Here is a 17692-nt window from a genome sequence, read left to right on the forward strand (position 1 = left end):
AGAATACTTTGCAGTGGCAAGAAGTGATATTGAGGGATTTTATACGAATGTCCCTCACATTTTTGCCATAGTAAAGGGCAAGACCAAATACAAAGTGGGGGCTGGGACCTGAGAACAGGGGTTCCAACTGGAATGAATTTGCGTTTTTAACAAGTTCCCAGGTGATGCTAACGCTGCTGCTTAGGGACCAATTCTGAGAACCACTAGTACAGCACCAAATCTGCTGCCAATGAGTGGATTCCGACTCATGGCAACACATTAGGACAGAGTAGAACTGCCCCATAGAGTTTCCAAGGAGCACACGGTACATTCGAACTGTCGACCTTCTCGTCTGCAGCCAAAGCTCTTAATGACGGCGCTACAGGGTTTCCACTAGTAGAACAGTGGTTCTCAATTTTTCTTATACATAAGATTCACCTGGGGATCTTGTTAAACTGTAAATTGTAATTAAGTATATCTGGGGTGGAAATGCAAATTCTCAGCAGGGGTTCAAACTGGAATGAACTGGTTCAAAGCCCTGCCTGAGGACAGGCCGGGGAAGAGTGAGTGGGAGCAGGGGAGGGGTGTATGTAGAGCAGCAGAACCTCCCAGGTGAGGCCGTGCAGCAAGCACTTACCCAGAGCCAGGTGACCAGGTATGTGACCTTCCACAGCACAGGGAGAGGCTGGGGATTCTCCCCTGGGTCCTGAGCCAGAAAAGGAGTGTGTCATGTGGACAAAAGGGTGAGGGGATTCTGGCTACATGAAGGCCAGGGTGGTGGTCAGTGCTGCAAGGCCTCTGGAGCTAGTCAGCCTGGCTTTAAATCCCAGCTCTGCCATTTCACAGCTGTGTATCCTGGGCAAGTTACTTGCCCTGTAGGTGCTGTAAAAGGGTAGGGCTCCTCTTTGCAGGGTTGTTGTGCAGACTGAATGAGCTTAATATATTCAAAGCAGGGCTTCGGACTGGTTCAAACTGGTTCAGTCATGGCCGATGCAGCAAAATCGGAATAGATCTGAATTTGTAAAATGTGGGTGTACCGGAATGATAATTGGAATGGGAAAAATTACTGGTTAAAGCCCTGAAATGGGAGTCTCAGAAAAGGTGTAGTGAGCCCTTTCAGGAGCCTGATGCAGGAGACTGGATTATTGCCAGGAATGTGGAGAGCAACACACCTTCAAAGTAATGCGATTGGCCGCCATCCTTGAGCTGGGCACTGCTGTTCCTGACTTTGCTGGTCAAAAGATTCGGTTACTATGCAACGCACATACTGCCCTTGTTTTCTAGGAGAGAGATTAAGTTTCTAGCAGGGCTCAGACCCGTAATTTTTCCCATTTTGGTTATCATCCCAGCCACCCACATTTTACAAATTTGGATGCATTCCGGTTTCGCTTCATCAGCCAAGACTGAACCAGAAACAATCAGTTCGAAGCCCTGACACAAAGCACTTAGAATATTTATCAGCGTTAGCTTTGGTTACTGAAACAGATGACCTCAGGGTGGTGAAAAATGGAGGGGCTGAGGGACATGGGAAAAGTATGCACTGCTGTCCAAGAAAGCAAACTTAGTCGTGAAATCTTGGCAAGGAAGGAGCTGGGAGGTGGGCAGAGCAGAAGCATGGCAAAGGTGGGACAGTGTGGTGCTAGGTGAGTAGACTGAAGGAACTTAAAGATGAAGAGATACAAGGCAGAGAGCTCTGGGGACTGAGAGTGGGCCCACGAAGGTGACTGTGGGAACAGTGGGGAACAGTGGAGAGAGGAACTCTGGGAGGAGGGGCTGGGAAACAGTCCAGAGGTTACCATTTTGCAGCAAGAACACTTGAGGACTCAAAAGAATTTGAATGGTGAATGGGGTTTTAAGTGTCAAACCCCTTCAAATTTACAGATAAAAAAACTGAAGTACAAAGAAATCACTCCTCTGTACCTAGGTTTGGGGGAAAGCTTGGCTAGGATAATGAGGAAAGCTGAGTCACCAGGTAATGAATAAAAGAAGTTTGGAGTTGTCCAGGGAGATGAGATGGAAGAAGCTGAGAACAATGATTTTCTCACTGATATGGAAGGAAAAGGGGGATACCAGCAGCCAAGAGCTGGGCCACGCTGGCATTGGGGCGGCGCAGCAACCCCTGGCTAAGAGGTTCTTAGGACAGGGAGGCAGATATCCCCCTCCTGCCCCACACAGCATAGGTTTTTGGCTGACCAGTAAGGAGGCCTAAGATGGGAACCACTGTCCCAAAGTCTTAAAGCTGTCTGTCCGATAGCATTTATTGAGCACCCATAAATGCCGGGCAATTTCTGAAGCGAAAGAATCAGTAATTTGCGTAAATTTCCACCGCGAACTGCATGTGGCAGCCAAATTTCAATTCAGGACAATTTTGTAATAATGAAGACACTGTTAGTATGCTGGCCCACCATCATTCATTAATCTTTCAACAAATATTTACTGAGGGCATCAAGTGCCAGGCACTGTTCGCCAGGGCAGTGCTGGGCATGGGGGTGGGAGGCAAAAATCCTGTCCTCATCTGGAACGCATGCTGGTGGAGCGAGGCAAACAAACAAAATAAACAAGTACATTATATAGAATGCTAACTGGTGGTACGTGCTCAGGAGACAAACCAGGGGTGGGATGAGGGTAGTCAGGAAGGTCCCCAGAGTCGAGATGTGAGGAGGGAGAGGGAGAGAATAGGAGCATTCCAGGCAGAGAACCAGTGCACCAGGCTTTGGTGGAGCTGCTGGTGTGTTAGAAAACCAGCAAATGGACGGAGTGATATACATGGGAAATGAGACAGCAAGAATAAGGGTGGTGGGGAGTGCAGGCAGAAAGCTAGGAGCACTGCAAGGACCCTGGCTTTGACTCTGAGTGAAATGGGGAGTGATGTTTTAATAGGACCACTCTGGCTGCTGTAGTGAGAAGAGGCCCCATATATGTGTGTGTGGGTGTGTGTACGCGTGTATATGTACCCGTATGTGTGTGGTGTGTGTGCAAATGTGTGTGTATATGTGTGCGAGGGGTAGTGAGGGGTGGGGAGAGTGGGGAGACTAGTTAGGAGATGACAGTAATAATCCATGGGAGAGACGGTGTGGCTCAGCCCTCACTCGGTGTTGGGAGTGAAGGCGGTGAGGAGTGGCTGAATTGTAGCTCTGTTTTCAGGCAGGCTATGCTGACGGATGTGAGGTGTAAGAAGTCTGGATGGAGTGACCCGTGGTGGTGGTGAGATGAGTGGCCAAGGTGGGATGCTGAGAACTTGCTAGATTCTGAATATACCCTTAAGAAAGAGCCAACAGAATTTTCTGACTATGTAGAGGTGGGTGCCATCTGTCTGTAAACTACAAAGGTGTGACAGGGGCAAAAATCCAAATCGAGCTCCACCTGCCAGGTGGCATGCCCTGTGTGACAGCTGGAGGAAGGGTGCATTTTTGTCATTCTTCCATCTAGGGGATGGTGCCATCGGTTTGGGACATGTCAGGTTTGAGATGCCTGAGGGACATTTCAGTTCCATGCAATACACACTGCTAAGAGGAGATGAAGCAGAGCAGATGCTGACTGTCCCCTGCCTTTCTGTGACAGTCACTGCCACCCATTTACTGAATATCTAACATGTGCCCAGGACAGTGCTGGGCCTTTATGTATCTCATTTAGTCCTTACAGCCACCTTTCAGGGAAGGTATTACTGTCAACATTGGGTTGAAGATGACACTAAGGCTTAGGGAGGTGAAGCAACCTGTTCAAGATCCCATAGCTGGTAAGGGCTAGGACAGGGACTGGAACCCAGATATGCCCAAAGCCAGGACTACGCGCACACTTTTTTGCTTTAGTGACTCAGCGGATAAAAGCAGAAACTGTCCCAAGTAGGAGAAAGAGGGCAGGGTAGGCTCATGCCCATCCCTCCTCTCCCCTCCCTCCTCGAGTTCAAGGATACCAAAACCAGTAAGGAGAACATGGATTAACCAGAGTGCTGGGGGAGTGGGCTAACCAAAGGCCAACCCGACGATCCTTTCTGTTTCAACTCTTAATGGCTGAAAACCTTTCTGAAATGTACTTGTCCACTTGCCTGCCCTGGCAAGCATAGTTGGAGCGAGATAATTTAAGCTCTCCTTGAGGTCTCAGGGTCTGCTCGTGCCCCAGATCTAAGATGTTGGTCTGACTGTTTCCCGACCCTGCAAGTTCCTCTTCTAACTGAAACGGGATCGACTTGTTTTCTTTCCTCTGTCTCTTTCGTACAGGAGGAATAGTAATAATAATAAAAAATTTGGTTATTTCAGTTTCATTTCTCTGAGGCTTTGTGCCAGCAAGTGAGAGCTCCAAGTCTACGGATCTGGCAAGCATGGGTTGCGCAGCACAAGACAATGTTTCTGGGAAAATACTCAGTGCAGGAATCACAACAAAAAATCACAACACAGCAACTGTAGCAGCAGAAGCCACACACTGAGCTTTGATTTTGTGTCAGGCAGTGCTGTTTCATTTGGTTCTCAAGAGAAGATGCACTAATGTTCAGAGAGGTTAGGTAAACTGCCTGAAATTCCTCAGCTCATAAGTGGTAAAGCCGGGATTCAGTCTTGGTCTGCCTGACTCCAAAGCATTGTGACAGGTGAAGGAGTACTATCCTTTCTGAATTCAAAAGCAAAGACCAAAAAAAAAAAAAGAAATCAGTAGAAAGGCAATACCTTAGTGGAAACTTAGCAAAGAATATGATAGGCAATTCACAAACAAATGAAGCACAAAAACTAATAAATATATAAAAATATGTTCAGCCTCATACTGATCAAAAGAGAGAAGGCAATGACACACCACTTTCACTACTCATATTAGCAAAGATTATATTGTAAAGATAATATCCAGATTAGTGAAGGTGTGATAAACAGGCAGGTGAACACACTGCAAATCGGAATATAAACAGGTGCAAACGTTTTGGAGGAGATTTGGCATTATATAACGAGTACAGCCAAGAAAACCCTACAGGGCAATTCTACTCTGTCCCATGGGGTTGCTATGAGTGGGAACTTCCTCGATGGCACCCAACAACACATCATCATCATCAAAGTCGTTACACATGTTGATATCTTCTGACCCAGTAGTTTTATGTCTAATTATGTTTTATGTCTAAGCACATCATCTGGTATACAGTATTCGTTTAAGAAATATATCAATGAATATACGGGCATTTTCTGATAGCATTGTAATAGTGGATAATCAAAAACATTTAAATGTTCAACCAAAGAGGGTTGGTTACATAAATTATGGGTATATACTTAAGATGAAATATTATATAACCATTCAAATTGTACTTAAAAATTTAAAACAACATGGGAAATACTCTTGAGGAAAAAGTTTAGTGAAAAGATACAAAACTGTATATACAGTGTAACATAATCCCAATCTCATTACATATTTATAGAAAAAAAGATGGGAGAAAGTTCACCAGAATATTAAGACTACTGTCTCCTACGGTGAGATGGGTCAATTCTGTTTTATCATTATGCTCAGTATTCTTTTTAGGTGCTGAACATGAATTATTTATATTAAAAATCTTAATAAACCTTAGAAGGATTGAAAAGAAGTAAACCAAAATGTTAACAACACTTGTCTTTGAAGGCTGAGACAATGTGTATTGATTTTCATCTTTCAGTTTTTCAATTGGTTTCAAACTTTCTCTAATGAGCACGAATTACTTTTGGATGACCAAAACTATAAACCTTACTATTAAGTATTCAAATTTGGTGTAACCATAACAACATCATAAAAGAGACTAGAAGATATGCGTATCGAAGATTTCCAAGGATAGCGGAATCTTCAAAACACAAGTTATACTGAAGTCTTATAAATTTTTAATACAAAAAAGTGTTGAGGAATTAGGGACTTACTGACACCACACATAATACCCACCAAGACCAAATCCAACAACGGGCACATTAGCATTATTTCCATTTACAATATCTTTGTGTTTTAGGGCTGTTATGGATTGAATTGTGTCCCCCAGAAAGGTATGAAGAATATGGTCTTGCTTGGAAACTAGACGTTGTCAGTTAACATGAGGTCATACTGGAGTTGGGTGGGCCCTAATCCAATCCGAGTGGTTATCTTTCTAAAAGAGAGGAGACACAGACAGAATGAGACACACAGGAAAGACAGCCACGTGAAGATGGACACAGAGATTGTAGTAAAGCACCTACAAGCCAAGGAATGCCAAGGATTCCCACCTCCAGCTGAAAGAGGCAAGGAATGATCTTTCCCTTGAGCCTTCAAAGACCGCATGGCCCTGCTGACATCTTGATTTCAGGCTTCTAGCCTCCAGAACTTGTGAGACAATAAATTTCTGTTCTTTTAAGTCACCAGTTTCTGATACTTTGTTATGACAGTCCCAGGAAACTACCACAGGTGCCATGGTCAGACGCAAACCTACAGGGAGCCCAGCATGGCTGCACGCTACCTTCAGTGCTGGGCAGTGCACCCCAGAGAGACAGCTGCTCCCTCATGGGCATCAGATCTCATGGTCCTCCCAGGGAGACCCCAGGGTTTCATGGACAGGTGGAGACCTAGGTAAGGAGTAGGAAGCCTCAGAGGGATCCAGTTTCACCCACCCGACTTTGGACTCTGAGTCAGTGCTTGGGGTACCACCCTAGGAAGGCCCACTTCTTCCTTGCCTTCACCTTCCACAGCTCCCAGGGCATGTCCGACCCAGGCTGTGGTGCAGATAGAGGCCCCAAAACAACCAAGACAAATTTGGTAGAGAGGAGGGAGCCTGGCTGGTTTTCCTTTCTGTAAAAATTTATACACGGACATTTAAAAGAATATACATACCTGTGAGAGGGGTGAAAAATAGGTGGCAAAGATGAAAAAAGGATGATTGTAAGAGCTGTATGTCAGATTTATTAAGATTATTTATGTTCTAAAAGCGATACCTTATTTCTCTGAACAAATAATGTATGCAGTTAAAAATTCTGACTTCTACTACATATCCTTATGGAAAAGGATGTCTGTAAGAAAAATGAAACCACAGCTTTTTATTTCAAGTCTGTCCTAAGGTTTTTTCAGCTAATTTATAAACATACGTACAGCCTCTTATAGTTTAAAACATTCAATACAAGTATTTTTAACACTTCTTTCACTCTCTGGAAATTAAATCCATAAATAACATGCCATGACTTATAATTTCAAAAACAATATAATGTTCTAACTGTAATACAAAGAAGAAATGAAACAAAGTTAAAATCTGTAATCAGTATGCAAATACTTGGGCACAGCTACAACAGACGACATAATCAAAGACATCTCAGACGCCTGTACCTATTGACAGTAAATGGGTAAATTTTATATACTTGGTAGTTGTACTCCTAGAAAATTCAGTATATGTTTAAAACATGCAGATGTCATCTGAGTTGATGTGTAAAATGGAATCAGCTTCCAGGTTCAGATAATTATAAACAGGACTTTCACCTACACGAATGGCTGGATGTTGGTCAATACTAGGAAGTTGTGCAGGATGGTGGACAATCCTTTGTTCATCAAGCATTACAGGACCCCCCCATAAAAGCCAGTGACACTCCTCCCACATCACTGTGACAATCAAGTCATCCCCACAATTTCTAAGATGTCCCATAGGGGGCGGTATGTTCCCATTCAGAACCAGTAGTATGGCCCAAAGTTATGCTTTCTACAAAGAGCAAAGAGGCAAAGTCAACTGAAAGTCAAAGGCATGCAGGACTGGAAAGGGGGAAAGAGACAGAAGAAAAAGGAAACAATTATTCTAATGATTACATTTATTCATTGTGCCAAACTGCCTTTTATTATCTCCCTACAGGATCTCATCTAATCCTCCTACCAACCTTAGAAGTTAGTACTATTGTCATTCTCATCTTTCAGATGAAGACCCTACATTTCAGGGAGGTTAGAACCATGCTCGAGGACCCATTTTGGCAATGATAAAGCCTCTTGCTGTCACTTTGATTCCAACTCATGCAAGGCCATGTGTTACAGAGTAGAACTGCTCCACAGGGTTTTCTTGGTTATAATCTTCAAAGAAGCAGATCGTCAGGACCTTCTTCCATGGTGCCCCTGGGTGAATTCAAGCTGCCAACCTTTTGGTTAGTAGAGGGCAAACGATTTGTGCCAAGCAGGGTTGGTAATGATAGAACCAGATTTTATCTGGTGCTTTTTCTATTGCCTCAGCTGCTCTGGGTCTACACCTTGGGACCAGGTGCCTCGCTCTGCTGCTTAAGTCTATAGGAAACTGACTGGGATGCATGCTACCTGAAAAGCAACTTACAAAGGGAAAGCTGGCTTAATCCCAGCTTCTCAGCCCATAGAAGCCCTCTACTGGGACTCCAGCTGGTGGGGTCCAGGAGTCCCTGAGCACAGAAAGCAAAGGCACTGGGATGAAGCTGTGAACCATCTTTCCCTAGACTGCTGAGGAGGCTGGCCTGAGCTGCCAGAAGTCAGGCAGGGCAGACAGTGCAGGTGGGGCCTTCTGGCCCATTCCCTGCCTCAGAAGGCCCATCCCTCTACAGTCTGACTCTGCACTCCCCAAGACAGCAGCTAGCAGAAGGGCTGGGGCCCGTGTGGCCACAAAATACGAAGGGCCACACAGAGTGAACAAGGGCTTGTTCATCAAACTTTGAAATATCAGGTCTGAGGGGCACTCTAAAAATCACTACATCTTCATAACACACCTGCCTCTGCTCATTTAACTTTCAAAACATCCCTGTGAAAAGATACTACTACTTCCATTTTACAGAAGAGGGAAAGGAGGCCAAAAGTGACTTGTACCAAGTGACACAGCTGGGGAAGGAAGGGCAAGGCCAACACTCCAGCCCTGGTCAGGCCAGCCCCAACCCGTACCCTTCCTCCCTACTCTGATCTACCTTCAAAAACCCTTCCTGATATACTCATTTCAGGAAAATGGTCTACTACCCCAGCTTTTAAGGGTAGGTAGCCATCATATCTTCCGCCCCATAACCTCTGGGGTTATTCCGTGAGACTGAATGGGTATTTGAAGGAGGTGACCCGGTTTTACAATTCTCAGGCACCTTCTCTCCCTCTACTTTCTGGCCATAAAACCATGACTAAGCACTTTAAACAAGCAACCTATTGCATCAGACTTCATTTTCAGAAAAAGAAAATATTAATAGCCCATATTCGACACCTTGATCTAAATCCACCACTTTGCATGAGCCCTGTGGGGCCTGGCAGAGCTAGGAAGAACCTAGTCGTTGGTGACAGCGTAAAGGTCTCTGCCCAGCAGTCCGTTCTGTTTAAAAAAAAAACACTCTGAAGAGGTTTCATAGAAAACGGTTCAGCTCAGGATCCAGTCTAATGATTTTCTGCACCACGGATTTGTATTTAGCACAACGCACAAAAGGTTCTGAGACATCATAGCACCACAGGCAAGGGCATGGGCCCCGGAGGCAGGCTGTTGTTGTTATTAGCTTCCATCAAGTCAGTTCTGATTCATGACCACCCATGTGTGCAGAGCAGCACTGCCCCATAGGGTTTTCAAGGCTGTGTGTGACCTTTCAAGTAGGTCTCCAGGCCTTACTTCCAGTGCGCCTCTGGGTGGGTTGAAACCGCCAACCTTTAGGTTAGTAGTCGAGTGCTTAACTGTTCGGACTACCCAGGGACTGGAAGCAAACTGCCTGAGTTCAAATCTTCACTCTGCTACTTACTTGTGTGACTCTGGGCAAGTGATTTAACCTCTCGTTCCTTAGTTTCCTCATTGGTAAAACGAAGTAAAGACAGTACCGGCCTCGTGGGGAGGCTGTGAGTAGTAAATACAATGGTTCATGTAAAGAGCTTAGGAGAATGCATGACACATGGTAAACACTTAATAAAAGTTGGCTATTGTTAATATTAACATAGACTGCCAAGCCATATAAAGAAGGGCTGAAGGCCCTGGGGAATATCAGCCCTGGCAAGGGAGATAAAAGGAGGTGGAGAAAGGAAAGGGAAGGAGTCCATGAGAGCTACTTTGAACCTTCTAAACTGAAATCAGCCACACCCATGAACCTTTGTTCTGGGTTGCTACCAAGGGCAGAACTAGGTCAAAGAGAAAATATTGCCAAGAGGCAGATTTGAGGTCAGCATAAACGGTTTTCTAATAAGCAGATGTCCACAAAGGGGAGCAGGATGCCTGGTTGTGTGGGTGGCCAAGTGAAGTTAGAAGGCTGCCTGTCAGGAACAGTGCAGATATGATTTTCCTGGACAGGAGAGTGGCCAGGGAATATGACCCCTGATGACACATTCCACTTCAACCATTCTATCACTCTTATAGTGAGCAATCCAGTGTTGATAGCCAGGGTACGTAGGTCAGCCTGAAGGAAGGAGGATGGACTCTGGACCAGTTTTAACATATACAATCTTCAGGACTTTGACTTAATGCTCTGAGAACATCATTTAGTGGTGGTGATGGTGGCAGCAATGACCAGCTATTTCTCAATAAAACAAACATGTTTCTTGAACACCCACTGGATCTGGCATCAAAACCCAAAACAAAGCTGTTGCCATTGAGTCGATTCCGACTCATAGCAACCCTATAGGACAAAGAAGAACCGCCCCACAGGGTTTCCAAGGAGCGCCTGGTGGATTTGAACTGCCGGCCTTTTGGTTAGCAGCTGTAGCACTTAACCACTACGCCACCAGGGTTTCCAGACCTGGCACAGGTTGTGGGAAGTGGCAGGGCTGTGGCAACTAGCTATCAACATTTTCTTACTCTGGAGAATTTAGTTAGACCATGTTAATTACTAATGCCATCTTATCTGGGGGCACACAAAAAGGAGGTGAGCCAATTCCATGAGCTGTAAGACTGGGGATCATTCCAGTTCATAGCAATTTCCCAACCTCCCCTCAGGCACCTTTTATGTCCACAACCACCATAACTGGGTTTACTTTATCTCCTGGGCCGAGATGCACACAGGGAAAGGTGCTGGAGAACAGTGAAACGTCCAGGAAAGAGAAACAAGAGGGAGAAAAAGGAGTACATGGTCTTTGAATTTTGTTCAAAGATGCATCACCCAGGAAGCATCCTCTATCATAAAATATTATTACCTTTATAAGCTATAAAAACTAAAAATATTTTTAAAACTAGGAACTATTTTACCAACATCAACAAAAAAACATCACTAGGGTCGCTATGAATTGGAATCGACAATGGTATACAACAACAGGCTCTACTGAAACTCCAAACAAACCCAGGAAAAAAATACAAAATTCCCAGACTAAAGGTCATCAGCTATTTTTCAAGTATTTCCTGATAACTTGCTACTGTTAATTTATACATATATTCTTAACTCTGAGAATTTAAAAGCAAGTCAGTGGCTGTAGGTATCAAAAGATTAAGAAAAAAGATTATGGAGGTGACACTGAGGATATTCTACACACTAAGTTAATTGTTTTGCCATCTGGAAATGTTTGAGAAACACTGTCTGGGTAGCTAGGAATTCACTGCAAAGAAGACAGACCATCTTTTCTCAGACAAAAATGCACTCAGTCGTTCAAAGGCTCCAGACCAGCAGTAGGTAGGTTCATGTCCCAGCTCGTCACTGTCCTTCATTCTCTGGTTGTCTGCGTGTAGCTAAATCCCACTGCTTCTTCCTCCCCCATAATCACTCCTTTCCCACTTGTCCTCCCTGCTGACTACTACAGCCTTAATTTAGGTCCAGATCACCAACTCCCGGCCTACTCACCTCCTCTAAAGCCACTGGCCCCAGGCTTTTTATTGCCGAGAGTCGACTTCTCCAGCCAGATGCTTTCACAGGACATCCTTCCTCTGAAAGGTTTTGCTACGTCTTCCTGTTCCCTCCCAGCTTCAGAGAGAGAATCAACACTGAGAGACCACTCTGGCCCAAGCACTGTGCTTAGTATGGAGCCCAGGGCAAGAAAGAGACATGGGTTTCACCTCACGTGCCAACTCTATCCCATGGATATTGATTCCCCAGAGTGCTGGGCAAAGAAGGAGTCTGAGGGTCAGAAAAAAGACCACCATGACCAGAGAACTGGGGTTCAGAAACTTGAGAATGGCAGCAAACACGCTAGCCATGTGCTATCCCAGTAAAGGACAAGACATTCCATGAACTCAGGATCATGTGTCCCCAGCCTGTGTCCCATCTATCACCTCCTTTGATACTCCTATGAAATCTCCTCAATGACCCATTCCCAAGGCTCCTCCAAAGTTGCAAAATTTATCTTCATCGGCATCCATCACAGCACCGCATTTTCCCTACCCGCCAATACTCAGCAAATTTACTGCACCTTTTTCCATTAGGAACCTTTACAGCATCTATAAAGCTTGGCCACGTGGACCAGAGACAGCAACTGATTCCACCTTTGCCTTCTTATCCAAAAACAGATTCCCAAATACTCCACTCTTGCCATCCCCGCCACTCAACTAGTCTGTTTGTTGTACACATGTAACTTCATCTAAGTATGCCTATGGTGATTATTTGACTATCTTCATGTCTGTCTGAGACTGTGGACTCCTGAAGGTCAGAAATCAGATCTGTCTAATTTACTGGTTCCTGAGCTCCACCCAGGAGGGCACTGCCAGGGAAAACCACAGAGACCATGGCCCAGCCTACCTCTGCATGACTCACTATGGGACCTGGGCAAGCCGGTCCCCTCTTTGAGCCTCAGTGCCCCACCTAGAGCAAGATAAGAGTCAAACTAGATAGTCTCTGAAGCCCCATCCAGCTCTAACACACTATGAGGACATAGGCAAAAAGGCACCAGATTTATGTCCTTTCATGACAACCTGGATAATGATCACTCAGGGCTGGGCTCAACAAGATCTCACAACACTGATCCTGGGAGTGGCACAGATCCGCCATTGCAATGAGTGGAAGCCCTAAGTGAGTACTGAGTGCTGTGGGTTTATGTTCATGCTGCTAAGCATAATGGACAATGAGGAAGAGTTTTTTCCTCCCTTTGAGAACAGAAGTACCCTCTTCTATATTTATACCTTCCATCTCTGGGTTTTATCTCCTAATTTAGACAGTTGTTTTCTGATCAGCACTCAGTTGCCAATAATTTTGGTCTACATCTAAATGAAGAATGGGAATCATATAAGTTCACAGGCTGAATGGATGGCTGATTTACAAAGCCCTTAAAATGTGGCTGCAGGCCGATGCTGGCAACCCCGTAATTACATAAGGCATGCTCTGTGATGATGTATTTTCTACTGGTTTTTAATAACTCAGTTCTTCTTCTGGGATGAGGGGGGAAATGGAATTTGTTAAAAATAAATTTAGATTTAGTGGCTTTTCAGCATTCTGCTGCTTGTTGCTCAAAACTGTCTATAAATAAGAGAAGCCCTGCCCTATAATGCACTGTAAACACCCACAGACACTCAGAACCAAATTCTTCCAATTATGACCCTGTGCCTGTTGCCAAGCTACTGCAAGGACCTACTTGAAAGGCGGCCATCTAGGCCACTTCCTGATTAAGCTGCCCTGTAGCAAGGAATCAAGGCCTGCAGCTTTGGCATCGAATCTAGTCTCAAATAATTGCTCCATTTTCTTGAAATGAAACCCTTTCCTTGTGATAGAATTACAATTCGGAGGTAAGTGGAAAACTAACCTCCCGCCCATGTGTCCATCTACCTAGGTCGTGTGTGTGTTTAAGATCACGGGTTGTCATACGTCGGACTGAACTCAGGGAATGGAAGAGCATTCACAACAGCGTCTTTAATTGTGCTGAGCAAATCAAGGTCAGACAGAAGTAGGTCAGCACGAACACTACCTACATGACAGGTGAGTCAGGCTGCAGGCTGGCTTTCACAAATCAGGTCTGGGTCACTGCTGCCCAAAGTACCAGGCCTTTTAAAAATCCATACACAGCGCTGAAAGGGGTGATGGGGTTTGCATCAGCTATCGGGCTTACTGCACTGCAGTTCAAACACCCATGCCCGAGGGGGCCTGCTCCTGCCACCCCCCTGCCCCATTCGTGTGACCCCCCAACAAGCCCTTAGAGAGCTTCACGCGGAGAATCAGGAGATTGCAGTGTGCCACACTTTCACCGAGAGAGAAATGACTTCCAGCTCCTTATACACCATAAAGCTCAAAGCAACACTGAAGCAAAATGGGCTCTGCTTAAAAACTAATCACCATCCCCTCCCCACTCGGAGCTTTTCATTCAGTGTCAGCTCAGCTGAATGAGTGCTCAGAGAGGACCCTCATCCCGAGCTATCCCATGTGGGCCACAAACGGCATGTTCCCAGTCCCAGGAGCTTAAAATATGCATGGTGAGCCAACTGGTGAACAAGAACCACCCAAAAGGGAATTGGTTATAGGCCAAAGTATATGCTATGTGATCAGATTTTCCAAACTCACGGAAACTATATATGTTGTTGTTGTTAGTTGCCATCCAGTCAATTCCAGCTCCTGGTGACCCCATGTGTGCACAGTGGAATTGCTGCACAAGGTTTTCAGGGCTGTGACCCTTCAGGGGCAGATTGCCAGGCCTGTCTTCTGAGGTGCCTTTGGGTGGGTTTGAGCCACCAACCTTTCAGCTAGCAGTCAGGTGCTTAACTGTTTGCACCACCCAGGGACTTCACAGAAGGACAAAACTTTTAAAAGCAGGAGTGTCCTGGAGAATACAGGACCAGGAGTCACCAAGCATTGACACTTCCTCAGAAAGGCCTCTCTGGCCGCCCCATGTAAAGCAGCCCTCCCTCTAACTCCCACACTACCCTCAAGTTCTAATTTCTTAATTTCTGAAATGGTCTTGCTTACTTGTGTCTTCTCCAACTAGAGAGTGAGCTCTCTGAGGACAGAGAGACACCCTCTGTCTTGTTCTCGATTGTTTCCAGAGGAACTAGAATGATGGCAGGTTCATAGCAGGTGCTCAATAAATATTTACTGAATGAACATGCCAGATCCCTGGAACCACTTTATATACACAAATCTCCTCCAATCCCCATAGCCATGTCATGCGGTAGAAATTGTTCTCTCTCCTACACAGGGAGGAAATCAAGGCTCAGAGAGGGTGCGTGTTTTGTGCAGGGCAGCACACCTGTTACGGACTGAATTGTGTCCCCCCAAATACATGCTGTAAATCTTAGCCCCCATACCTGTGGTTATCCCATTTGGGAATGGGCTTTCTTTGTCATGTTAATGAGGCAGTATTAGTGTAGTGTGTGTCTTAAATCAATCTCTTTTGAGATATAAAAAGCAGATTAAGAAAGCAAGCAAGCAAGCACAGATGGAGGGGGAGATAAGTGCCACATGATCACGAAGGAACCTAGAACAGAAGCAGAAGAGACAAGGACCTTCCCCCAGAGTGGACAGAGAGCCTTCTCCTAGTGTCAGTGCCATGAATTTGGACTCCCAGCCTCCTAAACTGTGAGAAAATAAATTTCTGTTCATTACAGCCACCTACCTGTGGTATTTCGGTTATAGCAGCACTAAGAAACTAAGACAACATCTAGTAAGTGACTGAACTGAAATTCAAAGCCAGGGTTCTAGTCCTGGCTTTACAATGAGCATCTGCTGCTTTTATAATTTAGAAAAAGCATAGAAAAAAAATTTTATAGGAAAAACTACACATCAGAGAGAGAACTACATCAAAGATCTAATATCTAAGGGATTCAGTTCCTGCACGCAGAGTCCAAGCCCCATTTCTATCTGCAGCGGGCACTGGCACTGGCACAAGAGCGGAGGAAGGGTTCTGGCCTTCTACAGTAAGCGCGTGTTCCCGTCTTTCTGTGGGGCCTCCACAGCCAGGCAGGGCGTGGAGTGGCCACAGGCAGTAACGCCCGTTTACTCCTGTAGCTGTTAGAAATGGTAGGTAGGCTTATTCCATGGTTCTCTGAAATGGGTCCAAAGAAAGGCCAACAGGCAAATTTGGGTTTGGGAGTTAAAGTGGTTGGGAATCTCCCAGACCCCAAAACTGGAGGAAGTGGGGGGAAAAAAAAGGAAAGCAAGCATTATTTTTAAAAATTGGAATTTCAAAAATTTTTAAATGGAAAAGTAAAGATTTAACTTTGCCTGAATTTAGAATACTAAATCCTGTTTAAGGTAAGTTTATACACCTTTATAATCTATAAAACAATGAAATTCCTACTAGTCTGTCATTTTGAGCCAAAAGAACCTCTCCATTCTGTCTACTAAATGCAGACTATGGCTTAAATTTATATGCATGTCAGCAGGTCCATTTTATCAAAATGGCCAAACCAGTTTTAGGGTGTGGATACATTTCTCAAATATGAGGAAAAATGCAAATGGCAAATAGTATCAATGAAACAGTATTTCTAAAAGCTACCAGGATGGACAACGCCCCTCAAATACAAACATCTTGCAGAAATGAAAACCCCTCATAGCAGTAAATGAGGAGCAGACGGATGACAAAGAACACCTAATGCTTTCTAACCTTCTGGATCAGTATTTCTCAAGCAAGATCCCTGGATGGGCTTCAGAGAAATGTCTCATGAAAAGCGCTGGGCTTGGGAGTATATGCCCTATGCATTTTTCTGGACAGAAAGCCAACCAAAAACCAAACCCAATGCTGTCAAGTCGATTCCAACTCATAGTGACCCATAGGGTCTGTAAATTTCACCAGATTCACAAAGTACCTATGACCCCAAAGACTAAGAACATCTGCCAGTCCTTTCTCCTGCTACTGCTGTTTTACTTGGATGATACCGTTGACACAAACAATACTGAAAAAACCCTTCTGCCTTGCATAGTAGACAAGATGATGTTGACAATCAGGGAAAAGTACAGGCTCTTGCCTAGACAACCCAGTCACTGGAAACCCTCAACGAATGGAAAAAGGTGATTGACTGAATGGACCAAGAAAAGGCTGAGTCTTAGCATGAGCCTTCTGCCCAGAAGGGACAAATGACACAACTAGGAGATACCAGGAAAGCATAGTCACAGACCAGAAAGTCTTAGGCAAGACGAATGTGGGAGCAAGAGTATGGGACAGTGGATAGGACAGGGACTTTAGAATCAGGCAGGGCTGCGTTCAAATCCTGGCGTCAGCTGCATAATAGCTGAGTGGCCTCTAGATGGTGATGATGATGATGATAACAACAGTATCAGCAATAAGCAATTATTTACTGAGAGCACAATGTCTAGCACATAGTTATCAACCACTTGTACACTTACGGAATAACAGATGTTTCTGTTCAGTGCTATTTTTCAACAGCAATCTTATCAACCCTCTCTATATTCTCTCCATTTTCTAGATCTAGAAAAAGAAGGTTAAAGAGGTCTGAGGTCTGCCACTGGTTGGGATTCAAACTCAGGTCTATTTGACTCTAAGCCCACATTCTTAACAACTAGGCAACACTGCATTGCCAAGCCTCAATTTCCTCATCTGTAACAAAGAGATAATAACACCTACCCCACAGGGCACCATGGATTACATACAGTGCACATGAAGTGTTTAGCACAGTGCCTGGCCCATGGGAAGCTCTACAGGACAGCTATTAATGCTATTCTTGAGACATCTGGACCTTTGGCAGAGACAGTGAGATGTGGGAGCGAGCATCTGGCTATACATATGGCACAGATTTCACTCCACAGGGCTTGGGAGAAGTGATTAGGAACTCTAGACCCAGGCCTAAGAGAGCAGGATGGCATACTCAAGGCTGGAGATGGAGAGGTGCACCTCAGCAAGGTGGGAAGAATGTGTTTACTCAGGACAACAGGCTCTTCATCAACACCTGGAGAGGATGGTGGACCTGGGGAAGAAGGAAGAATTTAAGTCCAAAAAGAAAGTTCTCAAAAGG

At 44.9% G+C, this 17692-nt stretch overlaps 1 protein-coding gene across 10 annotated transcripts in view; it reads right to left on the reverse strand.

Moving 5' to 3' along the window:
- The window catches only part of BMAL1 (basic helix-loop-helix ARNT like 1), a 114651-nt gene that overhangs the window by 49967 nt on the left and 46992 nt on the right, over positions 1-17692 (reverse strand). The window contains exon 3 of one of the 10 annotated variants that reach the window (XM_064288396.1): positions 17546-17644. The exons of the other annotated variants lie outside the window; for them this stretch is intronic. The gene's annotated coding sequence lies outside the window, so the exon portion shown is untranslated. The remainder of the gene's footprint in view (positions 1-17545; positions 17645-17692) is intronic. 10 annotated transcript variants of the gene reach the window in all.

This window comes from Loxodonta africana, chromosome 7, assembly GCF_030014295.1.
Source record: "Loxodonta africana isolate mLoxAfr1 chromosome 7, mLoxAfr1.hap2, whole genome shotgun sequence".
NCBI classification, from domain to species: domain Eukaryota; kingdom Metazoa; phylum Chordata; class Mammalia; order Proboscidea; family Elephantidae; genus Loxodonta; species Loxodonta africana.